Raw genomic sequence first — 23,935 nt, 5'->3', positions numbered from 1 at the left:
AAGGCAAGCTTAGAAGCCATCTCCAGGATTTTTGCTGCAGCTACTAAAAAAGATTAAGGGACACCTGGGTGGCTGATTCAGTTAAGGCTCCAACTCTTGATCTCTGCTCAGGTCACTGACCTCGCAGTTCCTGAGTTCAAGCCCCACATTGGACTCTGTGCCAACAGCACAGAGCCTGCTAGGAATTCTCTCTCCCTCTCTCTGCCCCGCACACATGTGTGTATGCGCTCTCTCTCTCAAATAAACGTCAAATAAATAAATAAATACATACATACATACGATGCAAACTTTCATTACATTGGATTTAGCAATGGCTTTTTAAAATGACACCAAAAGCACAAGGAAAAAATTAAAAATAAAGTGGACTTCATCAAAATCCAAACTTTTACACAAAGTACACTATCAAGAGTGAAAAAACAATCCACATTTCAACAAAATGGCAGATGAGGAAGTTCCAAACCCTCATTCTTCCACAGAAACATCAAAAAACAGCAGCAAATGGCTGAACCAGCTGTGATGGAGCTTAGAAAACAGCCAAAGGTGTACAACAACCAAGAGACTGTTCAATCAAGAAAAATCTCTTCAAAATAATAGGCAACTTTTGTGGTGTTTTTACTCATCCCTATCCCACTCACCCTTGCATGGCAGTGGTTCTGGTCTTGAAAAAGTGGCAGCCCAGGGACACCTGGGAGACTCAGTCGGTTGAGCATCCGACTCTTGATTTCACCTCAGGTCATGATCTCAGCATTTTTGAGCTCCATGTCGGGCTCTGCGCTGAAAACTCAGAGCCTGCTTGGGATTCTCTCTTCCTCTCTCTCTGCCCCTCCCCCGTGCACGCTCCCTCACTCGGACCCTCTCCCTCCCTCCCTCCCTCTCTCTCTCTCAAAATAAATAAATAAACATTAAAAAAAGAAGAAGAAGAAGAAAAAGTGGCAGCCCAGTTCCCTCCCTCAAATCAGAGGGAAACCTGATTTGCAAATTACTGAGTATATCTGTTCTAATCTATTTGGAAGATACCTGGTATTAGCAAGCACTGCTAATAAAAGCTGCAAAGCCTACTCAAAGATAATGAGGAAGTTGGGGTGAAAACACTTTGAGAAATTACAACATTTCAAAGCAACAGGTATGTGGGAAAATTTAGAAAACTACACACACACCCAGGCAACACACATGATGAGACAAGACCTGAAAAGACCTTTAACCTTTCACCTCAGACTGATCCCAATGCCCAGAGGAAGGCTACTAAATGTTGAAGGAGTGCCCCAGCACAGAGCCACTCTGCAAAAACACAGGTGGTTATACATTTTTCTGCTTTTCTCTTTTTTTGTTTTTGTTAGTGTGTTTTTTGTTTTTCATTTGTTTGAGCTTCTGGCATACACAGAAATCTTGGTCTAAATATTAGATGAACATGAGCTAAAGGAACACAGACATCAGTGATCACATAGTGAGGACAAGGAATAGTCTTGGCAAAATAGTTTAGAAAAAGCCTCAAAACAGACTACCACAGCCTTCAACAATCAAAAAAAAAAAAAAAAAAAAAAAAAAAAATCCGTAAACCCCAACAAAAGGGGAGAATGTGATTTTCAGAGCTATCAAATTATGATGCCCAATTTTCACTAACAAAGAAAAAAATCACAAGACAAAGAAATAAGAAAATATGGCCCATTCAAAGAAACAAAATAAATCAACAGAAACTATCTCTTAATAAACCTAGACATCAGATTTACTAGACAAAGACTTTATGACAACTATGTTAATTATGCTTAAAGAACTAAAGGAAACCAGGAAAACCATGTATAAACAAAATGAGAATATTTATGAAGAGACAGAAATTTATACAGTGGAATAAAAAAATAAATTAAAAACCCTGGAGCTGTAATTACAACAAGTGCAATGAAAAGTTCACTAGAAGGGTTCAAGAGATTTGAGCAGGCAGAAAAATTAGCGAATTTGAAGACCAGCCGGTTGAAATTATAAAGTCTGAAGAACAGAAAGAAAAAATAATGAACAAAGGTGAACAAAACCCAGGGGGCCTGGAAATAACATCAAATGGACAATGATTATGGGAGTCTCAGGAGAAGAGAGAGAAAGGGCAGAAAGATTATTTGAAGAATGGTCAAAAAACAAAAAAACAAAAACCAATAATTCACCGAATGTTATGAAAGATATGAATATATAAATCCAGGAAGCTAAATGAAGTACAAGTAGGATAAACTCACATTAAGACACAATATGATCATGGGGCGCCTGGGTGGCGCAGTTGGTTAAACGTCCGACTTCAGCCAGGTCACGATCTTGCGGTCTGTGAGTTCGAGCCCTGCGTTGGGCTCTGGGCTGATGGCTCAGAGCCTGGAGCCTGTTTCCGATTCTGTGTCTCCCTCTCTCTCTGCCCCTCCCCCGTTCATACTCTGTCTCTCTCTGTCCCAAAAATAAATAAACGTTGAAAAAAAAAAAATTAAAAAAAAAAAAAAAAAAAAGACACAATATGATCAAACTGTCAAAAGACAAAGAATTTTGGGGGCACCTGGGTGGCTCAGTCAGTTAAGCTTCCAACCTCAACTCAGGTCATGATCTGTTTGTGAGTTCGAGCCCTGCATCAGGCTCTGTGCTAACAGCTTAGAGCCGGGAGCCTGCTTCAGATTCTCTCTCTCTCTCTCTCTCTCTCTCTCTGCCCCTCCCCAGCTTGCTCTCTCTCTCTCTCAAAAAATAAAGAAAAAAAACAATAAAAATAAATTTAAAAATAATTTTAAAAAGACAAAGAATTTTCAACGCAGCAAAAGTGACAAGACCCTCAATAAGATTATCAGCCAAAAAAAAAAAAAAAAAAAAAAGATTATCAGCTAATTCCTCATTAGAAACCTTAGAGACCACAGAGCAGTAGACAATTTATTAAAATACTAAGGGTATAAGTGAAGAATCAGTAAATTCTACTTCTGAAACCAGTATTACACTATACGTTAACTAGAATTTAAATAAAACTTGAAAAAAATATTTAAGTAAGTAAAATACTAAGGAAACATAAACTGTCAAGAATTTTTTTTTTCATTTTTAGAGAGAGAGTGCATGCGCACAAGTGGGGGAGAGGGATAGCGAGCGAGAGAGAGGAAGCGAGAGAATCTTAAGCAGGCTCCACCCATGACCCTGGGATCATGACCTGAGCTGAAATCAAGAGTTGGACACTCAACCAAGACACTCAGTCACTCTGTCAATCAAGAATTCTATATTTGAGAAAATTGTCCTCCAAGAAATGACACATTCCCAGATAAACAAAAGCTGAGGGAGTTCATTACCATTAGATGAGCCCTGCAAGACATGTTAAAAGGAGTTCTTCCAGTTGAAATTGAAAAAGAAGCTAAATAGTAATCAAAGCCATATAAAGAAATGAAGATCTCTGGTAAAGATAAATACAGGGGCGATTACAAAAGTTAGTATTATTATAACTTTGGTTTGTAACTCCACTTTTTACTTTCCACATTATTTAAAAACAATCTCTCAAAAATAAACAAACATTAAAAAAATTTTTTTTGACCCAGCAATTGCACTATTAGGTATTTATCCAAGGGATACAGGTATGCTGTTTCAAAGGGGCACATGCACCCCAATGTTTATAGCAGCACTATCGACAACAGCCAAAGTATGGAAAGAGCCCAAACGTCAATCGATGGATGAATGGATAAAGAAGATGTGGTATACATATACAATGGAGTATTACTTGGCAATGAAAAAGAATGAAATCTTGCCATTTCCAACTATGTGGATGGAACTGGAGGGTATTAATTATGCTAAGCGAAATTAGTCAGAGGAAGACAAATATACAACTTCACTCATATGAGGACTTTAAGACAGAACAGATGAACACAAGGGAAGGGAAGAAAAAATTATATAAAAACAGGGAGGGGGACAAAACATGAGACCTCTAAATATGGAGAAAAAACAGAGGGTTACTGGAAGGGTTGTGGGAAGGGGGATGGGCTAAATGGTTAAGGGGCATTAAGGAATCTACTCCTGAAATCACTGTTGCACTATATGCTAACTTGGACGTAAATTAAAATAAAATAAAACTTCAAAAAAATATACAGTACAAAAATTTTTTTAAACATTTTTTTTAATAAAAAAAAAAAGTCAAGACAATGGAAGAAGCAGCTTCTGCCAACCAGGAAGCAGCAGGTGAGTTCTCAGAATCACTAATAAAATCACTGAAGGAAAAAGAATGTCTGGTTTATAATAACCCAGATGAATGGGTCCTACTCCAGAAAGAAAAAAAAAAAAAAAAAATGCCACAAGGGACATCTATTATTAAGGAAGAGAAGAGAGCACCAAGATATAAGGCAGGGAAATATAGGCTAACTCTACTGTTTTGAGTCAGGCTCATGAGCTGTAAAGCTGCTAACCCCTGAGCCAGTCTTCTGGTTATACAACAAGAAAGCCTGAACAAGAACACTTTTTCTGGATTGGTTCCACTGATGCTGAGTTCCTGAAGTCTGGAAGTACCTTGCTGGTAAGAACTGACTTTTAAAGTTCTTTTCATATTGGACAATGCCCTTGACCACCCAGAACCCCATGAGTTCAAAGCCAAAGGTGCCAAAGTAGTCTACCTGCCCCCAAACACATCTCTAATTCAGCTTTTAGATCAGGACCTTTAATGTTTATTAAACATGGTACTCTATGGAAAGGACTGTCAATGCTATGAAAGAGAACCCTGACAGAATATCATGAAAGTCTGGAAGGATTACACCACTGAAGATGCCATTGTTATAGAAAAAGCCATGAAAGGAGGCACCTGGAAGGCTCAGTCAGTTAATGGTCTGACTTCAGGTCAGGTCATAATCTTGTAGTTCCTGAGTTTGAGCCCTGCATCAGGCTCTGCACTGACAGTGTGGAGCTTGTTTGGGATTCTCTCTCTTTCCCTCTCTGCCCTTCCCCAACTTACACTTTCTCTAAATAAAACAAACTTTAAATAAATAAATAAATAAATAAATAAATAAATAAGCCTGTTGTATGTGTGTGTCTTTGTATGAAAATGTAATAACTGTATGGCAAGAGCCATATGAGATATTCTGTGTCGTCACCCAAGTATTCATGGTGTAGAACATCATGTTCAAGACTTGTATGAAGTGGACAGTCTATCCTTACATAGGCATAATGTGAGTGACGTTTAACAGAAAATTAATGTTAGTTTTCTTGCTATTTTATAACATTTTTTTCAAAGAATTACATTACCATACAGTATGCCTCTCTCTCCCATAACTGGAGAAACTGCATTATCAGCCTATCATCACAGGTAAATATTTTAAAAATCTAACAGTGTTTCCAATACTATATTATGAATATGACTGTAATACTGTATGCCACAAAAATTTTATAATGATTCGTTCATTAGTGTACAGGCTAGGCTACCATAAAGCAATCATATTGCTGCTTCCTTGGTGCCACTGCAGGAATCATCAGTACCTGTAAATAAATATGAATTTTTTATATATTCTTTTTTTAAATGTTTATTTTTTGAGAGAGACAGAGTGCATATAGACAAGGGGCAGAGAGAGAGAGAGAGACACAGAATCCAAAACAGGCTCCAGGCTCTGAGCTGTCAGCACAGAGCCCAACAGGGGGCTCGAACTCACAAACAGTGAGATCATGATCTGAGCCGAAGTTGGACACTTAACCGACTGAACCAACCAGGCGCCCCATTATCTTTTTGTTTTTGATATCTACTGTTAGTAATATGTATAAACATCTATACTGTTTTTATCATATAAGTTATGATAATACTGATAAGGTACTATTGATAAAAAGACAATATTGATATAGGTACTAACAATTCATTTTTGTAAACAATTAAATAGATGGTATTGATTAAAAAAACAGTACTATGTGTATTTTCTCTTCCTTGAGATTTTAATAATATTTTCTCTCTAGCTTACCTCATCCTTAAGAATACAGTATATACTGGAGTGCCTGGGTAGTTCAGTTGGTTAAGCAGCCTGTTTCAGCTCAGGTCATGATCGTCCCACATCAGGCTCTGCACTGACCACACAGGGCCTGCTTTAGATTTGCTGTCTCCCTCTTCTCTCTGCCCCTCACCTGCTCGCACTCTCTTTCAAAAATGAACATTAAAAAAAAAAAGAATACAGCAGCATATAATACATATAACATACAAAATATGTGCTGACTTTTTCAGTTGTCAGTAAGGCTTCCAGTCAACAACAGGCTATTAGTAGTTAAGTTTTGGGGATTTAAAAATTATACATGGATTTTCATCAGTGCATGGAGTTGGTGCCCCAACCCACCATGCCATTCAAGTATCAACTGTATATACTGTGTATATGTTGTATAACTGTATAAGCTGTATACGTTTAAAGAGACTCACTTTAGATCCAAAGACACAAATAGGTTGAAAGTGAAAAGACAGAAAAGATATTCCATGCAAATAGTAACCAAATGAAAGCTGAGGTGCTAGATTAATATCTGACAAAATAGACTTTTTTTTTTTTAATGTTTATTTTTGAGAGAGAATGACTGCACGCACACGTGTGTGGGGAAGGGGCAGAGAAAGAGGGAGAGAGTGAGAATCTCAAGCAGGTTCTGCAGTCAGTGCAGACCTGATGTGGGACTCGAACTCATGAACCGTGAGATCATGACCTGAGCCGAAATTCAGAGTCGGATGCTTAACCAACTGAATCACCCAGGCACCCCTCAGACAAAACAGACTTTGAGTCCAAAGTTTATGAAAGACAAAGGATGACATCAGATATTAACTAGAAGGTTCAAAATATACAGCAAGAAGATAAATCATAAATATTAAGCACCTAATAACAGATTCTCAAAATATATGAAGCAAAAACTGAAAATGTGAAGAGAAAAATCAACAGTTCTCTAATAACTGGAAATTTCAAACCCCACTTTCAATAATCAGTCAACCAGACAGAATAAAAGGAAATAGCTTAACACAATTAGAGATCTAATAGACACAAACAGAATACTCTATGCAAAAGTAGCAGAATCACATTTTCTCAAGTGCACCTGGACTAGTCTCCAGGGTGGACCATTTGTTAAACCACAAATAGGTCTCAATAGATATAAAAAGATACCGGGGCACCTGGGTGGCTGTCGGTTAAACATCAGACTCTTGGTTTTGTCTCAGGTCATGCATGATCTTGCGGTTTCATGAGTTCAAGTCCCGCATCCAGCTCTGCACTGAGTGCAGAGCCTACTTGGGATTCTCTCTCCACCCCACCCCTTCCCCACTCACGCTGTCTCCGTCCCTCACGACATAAATAAATAAACTTAAAAAAAAAAAAAAAGATACCATTTAAGTATCTTTGACCAATGGGGATGAAGTTAAAAGTCAGTAACATAAGGAAAACTACAATTCACAAACTTAAAAAAAATTTTTTTTAAATGTTTATTCATTTTTGAAAGAGAGAGAGCACAAGCAGGGGTGGGGTGGAGAGAGAGGGACACAGAATCCGAAGCAGGCTCCAGGCTCTGAGCTGTCAGCACAGAACCCCATGCAGCTCAAACTCACACCATGAGATCATCACCTGAGCCAAAGTCAGATGCTCAACCAACGAGCCACCCAGACACTCCCCCCCTTTTTAAATTTTTTTAGTGTTTATTCATTTTTGAAAGAGAGAGACAGAGTGCAAGCAGGGGTGGGGCAGAGAGAGAGGGGGGTACAATTCACAAACTTTTAAATACATATTGCCCCTGACTTTCCAGTTCCTCTTCTAGGAATGCATTCCCTAGAAACTTACAGTGTGAGGTGACATATTTACAAATGCACATATTGCAGCACTGTTTATAATAGCAAAAGATTATAAAATCTAAACGTACATCAATTGAGTATACTACACTATTAAAACACCACGCAACTCTCAAAAAATAAGGTAGCTATGCTAGTTGATCTAGGATGTTATTATACGTTAAGTTTTAAAATACGTGCAAAATAACTATTTGTAACATCGTATCATTTGTGCAAAACAGAAAAGAATACAGGCAAACTTTGGAGATAGTGCAGATCTGGTTCCAGGTTACTGCAATAAAGGGAATATTGCAGTAAAGTGATTGAAATGAATTTTGTGGTTTCCCAGGGCATATAAAAGTTATGTTTACACTGTACTGCCATCTATTAAGTGTGCAATAGCATTATGTCTAAAAAAACAATGTACATACCTTAGTTAAAAATACTTTATTGCTAAAAAAATGCTAACCATCATCTGAGCTTTTAGCAAACTGTAATCACTGATCACCATGACAAATAATAATGAAAAGTATGAAATACTGTGAGTATCACCAGAATATGATACAGAGACAAAATGAGCAAATACTGGTGGAAAAGTGGTGCTGATAGACCTACTCCACTCAGGGTTGCCACAAACCTTCAATCTGTATAAGATGCAGTATCTGTAAAATGCAACAAAACAAGATATGCCTGTATATGTAACAAAGTTCAAGGACTCAAACTTGCAGATTATAAAACTTAATACAAAGTTACACTAATCAAGACAGTGTAGCACTGGCATAAGGATGGCCATAAGATCAGTGGGACAGAATTCAGAGTTCAGAAATAAATCCTCACATTTAGGATCAAGTATTTTAGACAAGAGTGCCAAAGACCATTCAACAAAAGACAGTCTTTTTACAAATGGTACTAAGACAACATGTCACCAAGCACAAGAATGAAGTTGGACCCCTGTATCATGCCATTTATAAAAATTAACTCAATGGGGCACCTGGGTGGTTTAGTCCTTTAAGTGTCCAACTCTTGATTTCAACTCGGGTCATGATTTCATGGTTCATGGGATTGAGCCCCACCTTGGGCTCTGCGCAGACAGCACAGAGCCTGCTTGGGATTCTTTCTCTCTCTGCCCCTCCCTTCCCTGTGCTCCCCCACCTTAAAATAAATAAACATATTTAAAAAATTAACATAAAAGGGGGGCACCTGGGTGGCCCAGTTGGCTGAGCATCCGACTTCAGTTCAGGTCATGATCTCACTGTTCACGGGTTCAAGCCTCGCATAGGGCTCTGTGCTGACAGCTCAGAGCCTGGAGCCTGCTTCGGATTGTGTCTCCCTCTCTCTCTGCCCCTCCTCTGCTCATACTCTCCCTCCCTCCCTATCTCTAAAAAACAAATGAACAGTTAAAAAAACGTAAAAAAATTTTTTAAAATAAAAAAAGAAACTGGCATAAATCTTTATGACCTCAGAGTAGGCAATGGTTTCACAGATAAGACAGATATGAAAAATAACAAAAGGAAAAATAAATTGGCAATCATCAAAATTTAAAACTTTAGTGCTTTAAAAGATACCAAGAAAGTGAAAAGGCAGCTCACAGAATGGAAAAAAAATGTGTGCAAATCATATACTCAATAAGGGATTTATATCTACAATATATAAATAACTTTTAAAATAAATGTTTATTTAGAGAGACAGAGAGAGAGAGAGAGAGAGAACGCACATCAGCGGAGAAGAGGCAGAGAGAGGGACAAAGATAGAATCCCAAGTAGGCTCCACCCTGTCAGCACAGAGCCTCACACAGGGCTCGATCTCAACTGTGAGATCATGACCTGAGCAGAAATCAAGAGTCGGGTGCTTAACCCACTGAGCCATCCAGGCGTCCCTATATAAATAACTTCCATAACTCAATAAGAAAAGACAACCCAATAAACAAAGTGGGAGAAGGGCATGAGTAGACATTCCCCTAAAGATGACATACAAATGGCCAACAAGCATAGGAAAAATGTTCAACATTACCCATAAAGGAAATGCACATTGAAACCACAATGAGATACCACTTCACATCCACTAGAGTGGCTATGAAAAAAAGGTAAGTTGATGAAGATGTGGAAAAATTAGAACGCCCATACACTGCTGGTGGGAATAGGGCGAAAGATTTGTGCAACCATCTAGTAGTAGTTCCCTCCAAAGTTTTACTCAGGATGGATGGAGTTCTTACAGACAGGCAGTTAATTCAGCATAGCAAGTGTTTATAGGTCTTGGGCTGCAAAGATCTCAAACTGTTCTCAAACTTTAAATAGGCAAAAACTGTTGAGCTGCAGGCATGAAGCCAGGGCCACTTCCGGTAAGCAGAACTGGCAGTGGAGAATGAACCCAATGCCAAGTCAAAGCTTTAAATGCTGAAGCTTATCAGATCCCAGCAAAAACACTGGTTGATATATGCATAAAGACAGGCGCCAAGAAAGTCAAAATCTACTAAGGAGTGATAACAAGTTACCTACCATGTCATTGAACCCTGAAAATAAGTGATATTAAAACATCAATTCCATACAAACTGTGGCTGGCCATGAACCGTCAAGTGGGATTGAGAAGGGCCTACCACCTCAACTGCCTAGATCTCACTCCAACACATGCTACTCACCAGTCAGTAATAGGTACCTTTGGTGAATTCTGAAGACTAGCATATGAAACCAATGCAGTTACAGATCTGGATAAGTAGTAAATAGTCAAATGAGAGTTTTGGAAGACTGAAGTGGAAAACGGTTCCATATGAATAGCGGTTGAACAGGGTCGCCTGTTCTGGAGATGGTGAGCATTATACTAAGCTTTAGGCTATACTCCTAGTGATACTCTTCCCTCAAATCCTTTAAGTTCAACTTTGCAATCACACTCCCCTAGAACCTAAAGACTGGTTTCCTGGAAGCTGTTTGGCAGAAAAGCCTCCCCAAGGTAGGTCAGCACTCTTTATGGTTGGAGCTATGATGGTAGCTGATTATTTTCAAGCTTCCTCCGCCTTTAATAAAAATATTCTTGGCAAATGCTTCCACTCTGGTCCATCTTGCAAAGGTCCACGAATTTCACCTCTAGCAACTTAATTCCGATACCCAGGACCATCCTTTTTAATCATAACTTCAGTTCCAAAAGCCAACAAAGCAGAACCAGAAGTCCTATTCTATTAGTGTATCTGCCAAATGCAGCAGCTTGATCCTGCATCAAACACTCTAATTTTTCCAAAGTAAATGCTTTGAGTCTCAGTTAAGAACATTAAGGGGGCATCAACAGTCAACGGTTAGGTCTAAGCACCTACCTAAGACCCAACCAGAGTTGTTAAACAGTAGCAACTTTAATATGCACTATGGGAGATGGAATTAGTGACTGCTGGCAGCACCCATGTCCCTCACAAATTTTCCATTTAAAGATTTAAATGTATTGGGGCACCTGAGTGGCTCAGTTGGTTGAGCGTCCGACTTCAGCTCAGGTCATGATCTCACGGTTCGTGAGTTCAAGCCCCACATTGGGCTCTGGGCTGACAGCTCGGAGCCTGGAGCCTGCTTCCGATTCTGTGTCTCCCTCTCTCTGTCACTCTCCCCCTCACGCTCTGTCTCTTTCTCTCAAAAATAAATAAACATTTTTAAAAAATTATTTTTTTAAATAGGACTAAGCTTTAAAAAAAAAAAATTTTAATGTATTAATTCCAATTATGAGGCCTCTAAAGAGTCCTCAGATTTGGAATGGGGAATTTACATGCCTGATGCCATCCCTAGATGTGACATCTGTTTCTCAGTCTCCTTCTCCAGAACCATATCCTGATTCCCCTTTGATGGCACTTACTTTGCCTACCATTACACTACACTTACAAGCTAATTAAAAATGGATCAGACATAAATGTAGAAACTCCACTATAAAGCTTCTAAAAGAAAACACACGAGAAAAAAAAATTTTTTTGAGAGAGAGAGAGAGAGAGTAAACGAATACACCCTGATGGCGAGAAGGGCAGAGGAGACAGAATCTCAAGCAGGCTCCATGCCCAGCACAAAGCCCAAAGCAGGGCTCAATCTCATGACCCTGAGATCATGACTTGAGCTGAAATCAAGAGTTGGATGCTTAGGGGCGCCTGGGTGGCGCAGTCGGTTAGGCGTCCGACTTCAGCCAGGTCACGATCTCGTGGTACGTGAGTTCGAGCCCCGCGTCGGGCTCTGGGCTGATGGCTCGGAGCCTGGAGCCTGTTTCCGATTCTGTGTCTCCCTCTCTCTCTGCCCCTCCCCCGTTCATGCTCTGTCTCTCTCTGTCCCAAAAATAAATAAACGTTGAAAAAAAAAAAAAAATTAAAAAAAAAAATTGTTTAAAAAAAAAGAGTTGGATGCTTAACCAAATGAGCCACCCAGGTGCCCCAAGATAAAATCTTTTTGAGCTTGGTATCAACAGAAAGGATCCAGAAAGCATTTATAAAAGAAAAAGATTAAAATTAAAACCTGTTCCTCAAAAGACACTGCTTAAAAATAAATAGGCAAACAAGGGAAAAGGAGTAAATATTTATAACACATATCTGACAAATGCTTACTATTATTAGTCATAAGGAAAACAGAATAAAACCACGAGATACTAGTACACACCCACCAGAACTGCTAAAATTAAAAAGACTTACAAAAGGAAATAAACAAGGATTTTCAGCAATCAGAACTCTTATACATTACTGTAAAGAATGTAAGATGGTACAACCACTTTAGAAAATGGTCTGACAAACACTACCCTATGACACAGCAATTTCACTTCTAAGTACAGTATTTACATAAGTGAAAACAAAAAACTTGTACAAAAATGTTCACAAAAGCTTTATTCATAATAGCTTAAAAATGAAGTCAACCCAAACATCCTTCAAAAGATGAAATAAACACATACAGATTGATGTTCTGAGGGTTTCCATCCCTGGGGTAGTGTACTTTATATAGTTAGATTTCAAATAGAGAGATGCCTTTTTGGTAAACTGGAGAGAAGGATTAGTAGAAAGGGGAGGTGGAAAAGGAGAATCAGTAAGATCCTTCTTTTATAAAAGTTATTTTTACAGGGGTGCCTGGGTGGCTTCAGTTGGTTAAGCATCCAACTTCAGCTCAGGTCATGATCTCACGGTTACTGAGTTCAAGCCCCACATGGGGCTCTGCGCTGACAATGTAGAGCCTGCTTGGGGTTCTCTCCTCCCACCCCAGCTCCTCCCCTACTCACGCTTTCTCTGTCAAAATAAACTTTAAAAAATTATTTTTACAAATTGTTATACATATAAAATTTACCATTTTAACCATATTTAAGTGTACAATTCAGTGGCATTATGTATCTTCACACTGTTGTGTAACCATCATCCCCATCCATCCACAGAACTTTTTTCATCTTCAAAACTGAAAATCTGTATTCGTTAAACAGTAACTCCTCATTCCCCTCTCAAACCAGCCCCTGGAAACCACCATTCTATTTTTTGTCTCTGATTCTGACTACTCTAAGTACCTCATAATATTAGTGGAACCATACAATATTTGTCCTTTCGTGAGACTGGCTTTCTTCACTTAGCATATCTTCAAGTTCAGCCACACTGCAACATCTATTAGAATTTCATTACTTATTAAGGCCGAGTAATATTGCAATGTATGTATATACCACATTTTGTTTATCCATTCATCCACTGATGGACACTTGGGTTACTTCCATCTTTCGGCTACTGTGAATAATGAACCTGGGTGTACAAATATCTCTTCGAGACCCTGCTTTCAATTATTTTCGACATATACCCAGAAGTGGAATTGCTGGATCATATGGTAATGTTTTTAATTTATGAGGAATCACCATACTGTTTTCCACACCAGTTACATCATTCTACATTCCCACCAACAGAGCACCTTCAGTCACGGACTGAACCCTGTCTTGCCCCCCCATTCATATGCTTAACTCTCAGCTTCAGGTGGCCCAGTATGTGAAGAGAAGGCCTTTATGGACATAAGATTAAATGAGGTCTTAAGAGTGGGACCCTAATCCAATAGGTCTGATGTCAGAGGAAGAGATACTACGAATGTATGCACAGAGGAATGTTTGTGTGACAACACAGCAAGAAGGCAGCCTTCTGCAAGCCTCACCAAAACCCAACCCTGCTGGCACCTTGATCTTAGAATGGGAGAAAATACACTTCTGTTGTTTAATTCACCTCATCTGTGGTATCGTGGTATAGCAGCCCTACCAGAATAATACAAGCTTCAATTTCTCCACATCATCACCAACACTTGTTATTTTCTGTTTTGGAGGTGTTTTTGCTTTGACAATGTAGAGCCTACTTGGGATTCTAACAATCAAAATGGTTATTTTGATAATCACCATCCTAATGGGTGTGAAGTTGCATCTGTCATTTTGATTTGCATTTCCCCTAATCATTCATAATGTAGAGAGTCTTTCCATGGGCTTATTGGCCATCTATATATCCTTCTTCGGAGAAATGTCTATTCAAGTCTTTTGCTCATTTTTAAATCAGGCCGTATTTTTGTTGTTGTTGAGTTTAGAAGTTTTCTGTATATTCCAGTTGTTAATTCCTTATCAGATATGTGATTTACAAATATTTTCTCCCATTCTGTGGGTTGCCTTTTGACTCTGTTGCCAGTGTTCTCTGATGAAAGGTTTTTCATTTTGATAAAGTTCAATTTGTCTACTTTTCATTTTGTTGACTATGCCTTTGGTGCCATTATCGAGGAGATTATTTCCAAATCCAACTTAAACATGTTCAAGGTGGTAATAGGTTTTTCAGCATTTTAGGGGGGTAAATTAAAAAAAAATTTTTTTTTAATGTTTATTTATTTTTGAGAGAGACAGAGGCAGAATGAGAGTGGGTTAGGGGCAGAGAGAGAGGGAGACACAGAATCCGAAACAGGCTCCAGGCTCCGGGCTGTCAGCACAGAGCCCGACGCAGGGCTCGAACTCACAGACCGTGAGATCGTGACCTGAGCCGAAGTCAGACATGCAACCAACTGAGCCAGCCAGGCACCCCAAATTTTTAAAATTTTAAGTGGTCCAAGAATAAAAGGGTTTCAAGACCACTGGCCTAGTGTATGTATTTTAGAGTCAGAATGCCTGGGTTTCAATCAAAACTCCAGTTTTCTGGTGCTCAGTCAGTTAAGCAAGTGTCCAACTTCAGCTCAGGTCATGGTCTCATGGTTCACAAGTTTGAGTCCCATGTCAGGCTCTGTCCTGACAGCTCAGAGCCTGGAGCCTGCTTCAGATTCTGTGTCTCTCTCTCTCTCTGCCCCTCCTCTGCTCATACTCTGTCTCTCTCTCTCAAAAGTAAACGTTAAAAAAAAATTTTTAAAAAACACTCCAGTTTTCTAACTATTGCACCCGTGATAAATTATTTAATTTCTATATGCCTCAAAGCTCTCCTATACAATAAGAATAATGGTACCTACCTCATATGATTACTATCAGGAGTAAATGAGATCATTGCATAAGAAGCAATCATATTCATAGCCCCATTGTTCACAATAGCCTCAAACTGGAACAGTTCAAATGTCCCTCAACAGGTGAATGGATAAACGAGATACAACCATAAAAAGGAATGCAACAAAATGGATGAACCACAAAAAACAATGCAAGTGAAAGAAACCAGGCATAAAAGACTGAGAACTGTGTAACTCCAATTACATGCAATTTCTAGAAAACATAACTACAGAGACAGAAAGCACATCAGTGGATGCTAGAACTTGCAGTTGGAGTGAAATGAAAAGTGGAGATAAACAACAAACAGGAACTAAAGCTTATTTTGAGGTGTTAGAAATATTCTAATTCTGAACAGCAGTGATGACTATATCAAACTGAACACATACTGTGGAGGAATTTCATGATATGTAAACTACATCCCCAAAAAAAGAGTTTTGAAGAATTCTAAAACAATGTTTTAAATATTATTACTGCTACTATGCTCTGGTATTTAAAATCATAATAACATTGGGGCACCTGGGTGGTTGAGTCAGTTAAGTGCCTGACTCTTGAGTTCAGCTCAGGTCATGATCTCAGGGTCGTGAGATCAAGCCCCGTGTTGCACTGGGCTTGGAGCCTGCTTAAGATAGTCTCCCTCCCCCCCCCCCCCCCCCGCACATGCTATCTCTCTTTAAAAAACAGTTTTTTTTAATAAACTAAATCATAGTAACATCAAGCTGGAAAGGACCTTCCTGAGTATGTCTATTCCTACTCCCGGAAATGAGAGAGAGAAAGATAAGCATAGCTGAGGGCTGTGTCACAGTTAAGCATTTTACATGGATACTCTCCTTCAATCACAAGTCCTCTATGGGGTAAACTCTGTTACTATTCCCACTTTATAGACCATGAAGCTGAGACTCAAATAGGTTGAGAGACTTGCCCCCAAACAATGTAACTGATATAAGGAAAATATACAAACTCAAGATCACTTGATTCCAAAGTCAATGCTTTGAAAAAACCATCCTGGGGCATCTGGTGGCTCAGTCTAAGTGTCTGACTTCAGCTCAGGTCATGATCTTGTGGTTCACGGGTTTGAGCCCCATGTCAGGCTCTCTGCTGTCAGCGCAGAGCCCACTTCAGATGCTCTGTCCCCTTCTCTCTCTGCCTCTCCCCTGCTCTCTCTCTCAAAAATAAGTAAACTTAAAAAGAAAAGAAAGAAAAAAGAAAGACCCATTCTGGAATTCATATGGAATTTCAAAGGACTCTAAATAGCCCAAACAATTTTTAAAAAGAATATACTTGGAGAACTTACACTTCCCAATTTCAAAACTTACTACAAAGCTACAGTTATCAAAACAGTGTGGTACTGTTATAAGGACAAACAGAGATCAATGAAATAGAGAACCAAAAAATAAATCCTCACGTATAGGTCAGGGTATTTTCAACAAGGGTACCAAGATTTTTCAAGGGAAAAAGACAGTCTTTTCAACAAATGGTCATAGAAAAATGAATATCCAAGTGCAAAAAAATGAAGTGGGACCTTTACCTAACACCATATACCAAAATTATCTCAAAATGGATCAAAGACCTAAATGTAAGTGCTAAAACTATGAAACTCTTACAATAAAACACAGGGGAAACGCTTCATGCATTGGATTTGGCAATGATACCTTGGCTGTGATATCAAAGGCATAGTCAACAACAAAAATAGACAAATTGGACTTCATCAAAATGAAAAACTCTTCTGCATCAAAGAACACTATCAATAAAGTAAAAAGGCACCCCCATAGAATGGGAGAAAATATTTGCAAATCACATATCTGATAAAAGAGTAATATTCAGAATATGTATATATCAATGTTCATAGCAGCATGATTCTCAATAGCCAAAAGGTAGAAACAACACAGTTGTCTACCAACAAATCAAGAGATAAACAAATGTGGTCTATACGCACCAACAGAATATTATTCACCCATAAAAGAGAATGAAGATGTTGATTATATCTCAATTAAAAAAATTTTTTAATTTGTAAAAAAAGAATGAAGTTTGGATACATGCTAGGACATGAATGGATTGTGAAAACACTATGGTAAGTGAAAGAAGTCAGACAAGAAAGGACAAATATTGTATGATTTCACTTATATGGGGTACCTAGAACAGGCAAAATCACAGTGACAGAATATAGATTAGAGGTCACCAAGAGTTGGAGGGAGGGGACAATGAGAGTTACTTAATGGACAGAATTCCTGTTTGGGGTAATGAACAAATTTTGGAAATAGAGAGTGGTGATGGTTGCACTACAGTGTATGTAATTAACGCACTGAATTTTACAGTTAAAAACGGTTTAAGGGAACCTGGGTCGCTCAATTGGAAGAGTGTGCGCCTCTAGATCTTGGGGTCATTAGTCCAAGTCCCATGTTGGGTGTACAGATCCCTTAAATAAATAAACTTAAAATTTAAAAAAAAAATTTTTTTAATGTTTATTTTTGAGATTTTTGTAACTTTTTGTGTGTATACCTGATTATTATTGTTTTTTAATGTTTATTTACTTTTGAGAGAGAGAGAGCAGGGGAGGGGCAGAGAGAGAGAGGGAGACAGAATCCCAAGCAGGCTCCACACTGTTAGCACAGAGCCCAACACGAAGCTTGAACCCACAAACTGTGAGATCATGACCTGAGCCAAAATCAAGAGTCAGTCGCTCAATCAACTGAGACACCTAGGCACCCCTTTTTTTAATGATTTAAATAGCAAATTTTGTTCCAACATACATAACAAAATATATTTACCACAACTCTGTAAAAAATTAGTAATATGTAAAAAGCATTGAATTATACACTTTAAATGGTTAACTGCATGATGTATGAATTATGAATTATATCTGAACAAATCTGTTTTAAAAAAAGAAACTAACATTTAGTAACCACTTTCTGCACACGAGGCACTGTTCTAATAGCATTACATAAACCTCACAAAAACCTCATTTCACATATGAAGTCAGGTAATTCACAATTTGAAGTAAGGTAATTTATCCAATGTCACTGGGTTAGTGAAGGAGTCAGGGATTCAAACCCTATCAGATTCCAGAGCTCCTCTAGTCATTCGCTCTGCTATTCTGAGTCCCATAGAGTGATAGGAGGGTTATAAAATACGTTCAACGGATGCCCATTAACTAAGTGAATGAGATGAAGAAGGTATTGTGGGAGTGTAACAGAAAAATTAATTCTAAACTCTTGGTATATACAGCTAAAAAAAAAAATCCATCAAGGAATGATTTACGATCTTTAAAATTTCAGAACTTTCTGGGGCACCTGGGAGGCTCAGTTGCTAAAGCATCTGACTTCAGCTCAGGTCATGATCTTATGATTCTGAAGTTCAAGCCCCACATGTAGCTCTGTGCTAAAGGCTCGGGATGCTCTCTCCCTCTCTCTCTGCCCCTCCCTGACCGGCGCTTTCTCTCACTCAAAATAAATAAACTTAAAAAAAAAATTTTTCCCAGAACTTTCTGATAGTTTCAATCTTTTTTTTATTAATATTTTTTGTTTATTTTTAAGAGAGACAGAGAGTGAGTGGGAAAGCTCAGTAGAGAAAGAGAGGGAGACACAGAATCTTAAGCAGGCTCCAGGCTCTGAGCTGTCAGCACAGGGCCCGACGGGGCCCAAACCCATGAACTGGGAGATCATGACCTGAGCTGAAGTCTGCCAGGTAACCGACTGAGCCACCCAGGCTCCCCGCTGATAGTTTCAAATCTTAATACAACCCCGAATCAGATGAGTAACAGCAGTTTATACATTTAAACATTGGCAGAAGAGTATAACCTTGCTCAAGTACCCACAATAAAAGAGTTCATTTAGTAACACACACTCACCTCCCCCACCCAGGCCTTGACAAGTCTCCTCTGAAAGGTTTCAAGAACCTAGGATCCTAAAGGCAACAAAAATAAACCCAAGTCTGGTAACAGAATTCTATAAAGAAGGGTGTTACAGATGTCCAGACCTAGTACCTATCCTATAGGTTAGGTACCTAGTTAGGTGCTAATTAAATGAGACAAGGTTCAGGTCCAACTTGTCTGTTTCACCTAACATGCCATTAGTTACTTTAGACATTGCCAGTCCTACCGTCACCCATCATCAGTTCTTCAGATCTCTCTCTACGATCCTCACAAGTTTGCTGATGTTGACATTATTAAACTATTCACACTGGTGGCATTACTCAACAGGAAGTTGAAAACTAACAAACCTAGGGCACAATCCAGAGTTCAGAAAATGAGCCAGGTGACCAGGCACATCAGAGTCTACTGAACTCCTTCACTTAGATCCAGCAACTGTGACCTTCACAAGCAAACCTGAAATATGTAAAAAATACAATTACCCTTAAAGTTTATGTACCTTACAAAACAAGGCCTTTTCTATTTATTAAAAAATGCACCCCTAGAGTTGAATCCAGTAGCACATCAATAATAAAGTTAGAAGAAAAACAGAATTACAACGCCAAAAGGACTCTGAAGAGTAAATACTAAGAAACATCCCTCCTCCCACATTCTCCCAACGGGCGCAGAACCCACCAGACCACTCCCCGCCCCCCCCACCCCCCCACCCCCGCCACCAGGTTCTACCACCGCGCGTGCCGGGCTCGGAGATCTCTTGCCCTGTGGTCGGGCTGAGCCCACCCACCCGTGTCTGGCCAGGTCTAAAACGGGGCTACATGCTAGGCACAAGAAGGCCTCCTTCTCGAGCGATGCCTTAGAACTGGATCAGGTTCCCGCAAAAGCAGGAAAACAGGCGGAAGAAAGGGCCCGCCTGAGGCTCCGCAGACCAGAAGCACCAAACCGTAACCACGCGCTAGCCCGGGACCCCGCAGTTAACAGCCCCGAGGCTGGACCGGTAATTCTACGGCTGCCGCCGGGCCCCGCCCCGGGCCCGCGACCGTTCCGGGGCGTTCCTCCCGAGGGCGGCGCCTCCCTCACCACACCGCCACTTGGCTCTCTTCCTCCCAAGCGAGGCCGCGGCCGCCGCGCGACACCGAAGCCACAGCTTCCAGGCCGCGAGGACCCGCGACTTCCATAGCGGCTTGGCAGGCCGGCTCCTTCCCCGCAGGGTCCGGCACGCCCTCTCTACCGCCCCAGGCCCTTACCGAGGCAGCGCGGCCTCCGCGGCCCGCTCCTCCTAATCCTCAGCCGCCGCCACCGACCCTGCGTCGCGGAGACCGGAACTTCCTCCGCGCCGGGCCGCTGCTCCACAAAGGCGCCGCGCTGCCGCTTTCAGCGCTCGGCCCGCCGGGAGATGGAGTACAGCTGCAAGTCGCGCCGACTCCACTCCCGCCGTGCCCCGCGCGTGGGGGGGGGGGGGGGAGGGCGGGGCTGCCTACGGGAGCGAAGCGTGAGGGCACGCCGCTCGCCGTCGTCCAATAGGAGGACGCTCTTCCCCAGGTCTGCGGGGTCTGCAGGGGGTTGTGGTTTAGGCCCTGGCTGGTCTTCGGGCGCTGTTTCTGGAGTAGAGCAAGGCGCGCATTCCCCTGTTGATTTGGCGTCCGCGAGGTTTGTTCTTCTCTGCCCCAGGGGCGTGGGTAAGGCCCTAGTCCCCCTGGTTCGAGGCCGCCGTATTTTCCGTCATTGTGAAGGCAGTAGAAGGGAAACTTCTCCGGTCGAAGCTTTCCGGGAAAGTGACTGGTGGCCCACCCAAACGCCTAACTCCTGACCCCCTCAGTCCAGGGGTTTAGCCCTTTTTGCCCAAGACCCGAGGATAGGTGCAAGAGAAGCCCTTGAATTAGAGGCTCGTCCCCTTTTCTTCTAATGGATTTCCAAGTTAGGCATTCTTCAGGTATTTCAGGCAAATACCATCTGTTAAAGGTTCAGTAGTCCTACTTATGAGGGAAATTCCACCCAGCTTCCCCAGGGCCTTTCTAGATCTCAGGCAATAAATCCAGCCAAGAGTGACTTGTGCGAGGTCTCAGAACTGGAAAGTTCTCTGCAAATCTCCCAACCTAGCAGGAAAGCTTTCAGTTTGCAGCTCATTTCCAGAATCTCCTTACAGCTAATGTTCAAACGGCAAGCTCTAAGCTTCCAGGTGGATTGTCTACACTGTTGATATGCTTTCTGGTTACCGGCACCTGGTGTCTCTATCAGTGGACCTTTAAAAAAGGTAACCATGGGGCGCCTGGGTGGCGCAGTCGGTTAAGCGCCCGACTTCAGCCAGGTCACGATCTCGCGGTCCGTGAGTTCGAGCCCCGCGTCAGGCTCTGGGCTGATGGCTCAGAGCCTGGAGCCTGTTTCCGATTCTGTGTCTCCCTCTCTCTCTGCCCCTCCCCCGTTCATGCTCTGTCTCTCTCTGTCCCCAAAAAAATAAATAAATGTTGAAAAAAAAATTTTTTTTAAAAAGGTAACCTGAGGGGCGCCTGGGTGGCTCAGTTGGTTGAGCATCCGACTTCGGCTCAGGTCACGATCTCGCGGCTCGTGAGTTCGAGCCCCACGTCAGGCTCTGGGCTGATGGCTCAGAGCCTGGAGCCTGCTTCCGATTCTGTGTCTCCCTCTCTCTCTGCCCCTCCCCCATTCATGCTCTGTCTCCCTCTGTCTCAAAAATAAATAAACATTAAAAAAAAAATAAAAAAAAAAAAGGTAACCTGATTGTATAGCCCAAATTCAACATCATGGTGTCAAAGAAATCTGCCAGAAAAGCCAATAAAGCGTTCTAAAATAAAGCAATCTTTATCTGCAGTGAAAGGAGGTTGTTGGGTTAAGAAGTCTTAAAAATTACCTTTCCACTTTTCAGGCATCTTGTCCGGAAGTCGTTCCTTCATTCAAGAACTGTATGAAGGGCCTGTGTGGGACAGGCACTGCATCAGGTGCTGGTGATCCAGGAACAAACAAAGCTGATAAAATTTGCTGCCCAAATGGAGATGGGTGTGGGGTAATTATTGGAGATGGACAACAAATTAAACAAGATAAGCACTCTTTGTGAAATGAGTTTGGTTTCTGTAAGGAGGGAGATGGAAAGCCATTGGAAGGCTCTAAATAGAATAATGTAACTTGGCATCCATGTTTAAATGATCCCTCTGGCTGCTATATGGAAATAGGCTAAAGGTAGGAAGGGCAGAAGCAGTGCAGCTGGTTAGGAGTGTTGCAATAATGCAGCCACAGAAGGATGGTACTTGTACCTGTGTGGCCACAGTGGAAACAGGAGACATGGACTGCGATGAGGGCAGAGAGGGAAGAATGTGGGAGAAGCAGTTTTGGTAGGAAGAACAAGAGCTCAGTTCGGGGTAGGTTGAGTTTTTGATGCCTCACATTCAAGTGAAACGTGGAATTGACAGTTGGATACATCAGTCTGGAATTCAGGGTCAAAGGTCAGGGTTAGAGCTACAGATCTGGGAGGTATCAGCATATTGTTGGTGTTGGTGTCTGAAGCCATAGGCTTGAATGAAATGACCAAGGGAATGAGGGAGGGAGTGTAGACAGAACAGAGTTCCAGCCCTGAGCCCTGGGCACACCAACACAGGTTACAAGGAAGAGGAGGAACTGTTACACGGAACTGTGGGTACTTTGACTTTACCTTCCAAACTGGACCGTTGTTGGTGGGTCTCTCTCTTATCAGGTAGTACTTTATTCTCTGGAGAGGTAAGCCATATTAAGGCTAATTATTCCTGCCTTCTACCCAATTTCATTGGGTAATAATAATTGCCACTCTTTATCAAACTATAGGGCTGGCACTTTATTATCTCACTTAGTTTTCACAATAACCAGATGAGAAAACCGCTTTTATAGGTAAGGAAACCAAAGACCTGTTAAAGTAAGTACAGTAATTGCCACAGCTGGAAAGTAGAGGGTGGGGCGATTCCAACCACAGTCTTATTCCAAGGTTTATGCTCCTATTTTCCCCTTTTCCTTAAGGTGATTATTGAGGGTTTTCAGAGGAAGCATCTGGAATTTTCTTTTTTTAAACTTACAAGGGCTCATTGTATTAGTAAGGTTTTTGTTCCCCGCCCCCCGCCCCTCCCCCCCCCCCAGCCTAATAACAGGAAGTATGAGCTATTTAGAAGAGCTGATCTGAGCAGCATCCTCACCTGGAATGGGGAATACAAGGCCTAGTCAGGGAGGTGCGCCCTCTTTCAAGCCCCTAAATGCTCACAGGGGAGGACCCAGCAAAGAGAAAGACCATGTCCTGTATGTTGTTCCTTGTTGCCTTGGTCTCATTTGGGGCCATGGCTCCTGGCATGGAAAGTAGGGTTTGATCAAATGTTAAAATGAGAGACAGGAACCAGGAGAGACATAGATGATACAAGACCACAGATGAAATTTTCCAGCAGAGCAAAAAAACCATCTGCCTTACCAGGACCTGCAAAGTAATAAAGGCAGGAAGGAAAACTTCAGACTTTCCAGGGAGGGACTGAGTGTTCTCATTATTAGCTTAGAGTATTTCACATTAGATATCTTGTACTTGTAGGAGGGGGAAAGTACTGAAAGGGTCATTAAGGGATTTCCCCCTAGTCACACAAGTAAGATAGCAACAGGGCAGGGAACAGATCCCAGCCTCTGGGCACAATTAGGCATTTTCACTTTAGCAGCACCTCAAGTTCTGAAATGTCCCCTAAAACTATGAAAGAAAAGAGATCTGGGGAAGAACAAGAGGTTTTATTTTACCATTGCTCCAGTCCCCACTAGTCCTTGCTGCTACTGTTATGGAGAGGACATGCTGAGTCCATGAAAATCATGCACCCAGACAAAATAGAAAGCTGAGGTTTAGAGGAACCCCAGACCTAGAGGGT

General features: G+C 41.1%; 1 protein-coding gene and 1 long non-coding RNA gene across 6 annotated transcripts in view; one reads left to right on the top strand and one right to left on the bottom strand.

The window, feature by feature from the left end:
- The window catches only part of RBM6 (RNA binding motif protein 6), a 105,849-nt gene extending 85,346 nt beyond the window's left edge, over nucleotides 1-20,503 (bottom strand). Inside the window, exons 1-2 of one of the 5 annotated variants that reach the window (XM_045496918.1) lie at nucleotides 20,309-20,503; nucleotides 19,415-19,520 (exon numbers count right to left, since the gene is read on the bottom strand). The gene's annotated coding sequence lies outside the window, so the exon portion shown is untranslated. Of the gene's footprint in view, nucleotides 1-635; nucleotides 726-19,414; nucleotides 19,521-20,308 lie in introns of those variants that run through there. The other 4 variants (XM_045496920.1, XM_045496917.1, XM_045496919.1 and 1 more) reach the window with 4 other exon arrangements.
- A 91-nt stretch (nucleotides 20,504-20,594) lies between these two features.
- Nucleotides 20,595-22,133, top strand: LOC123607513. Its single transcript, XR_006716768.1, has 2 exons — nucleotides 20,595-20,711; nucleotides 21,943-22,133. It is a non-coding gene; the product is annotated as an uncharacterized LOC123607513 (long non-coding RNA).
- Nucleotides 22,134-23,935: the final 1,802 nt, after the last annotated feature.

This window comes from Leopardus geoffroyi, chromosome A2 (assembly GCF_018350155.1).
Source record: "Leopardus geoffroyi isolate Oge1 chromosome A2, O.geoffroyi_Oge1_pat1.0, whole genome shotgun sequence".
Lineage (NCBI taxonomy): Eukaryota > Metazoa > Chordata > Mammalia > Carnivora > Felidae > Leopardus > Leopardus geoffroyi.
Note: the sequence above shows the minus strand (reverse complement) of the source record. Positions and strands in the feature narration are given on the sequence as shown.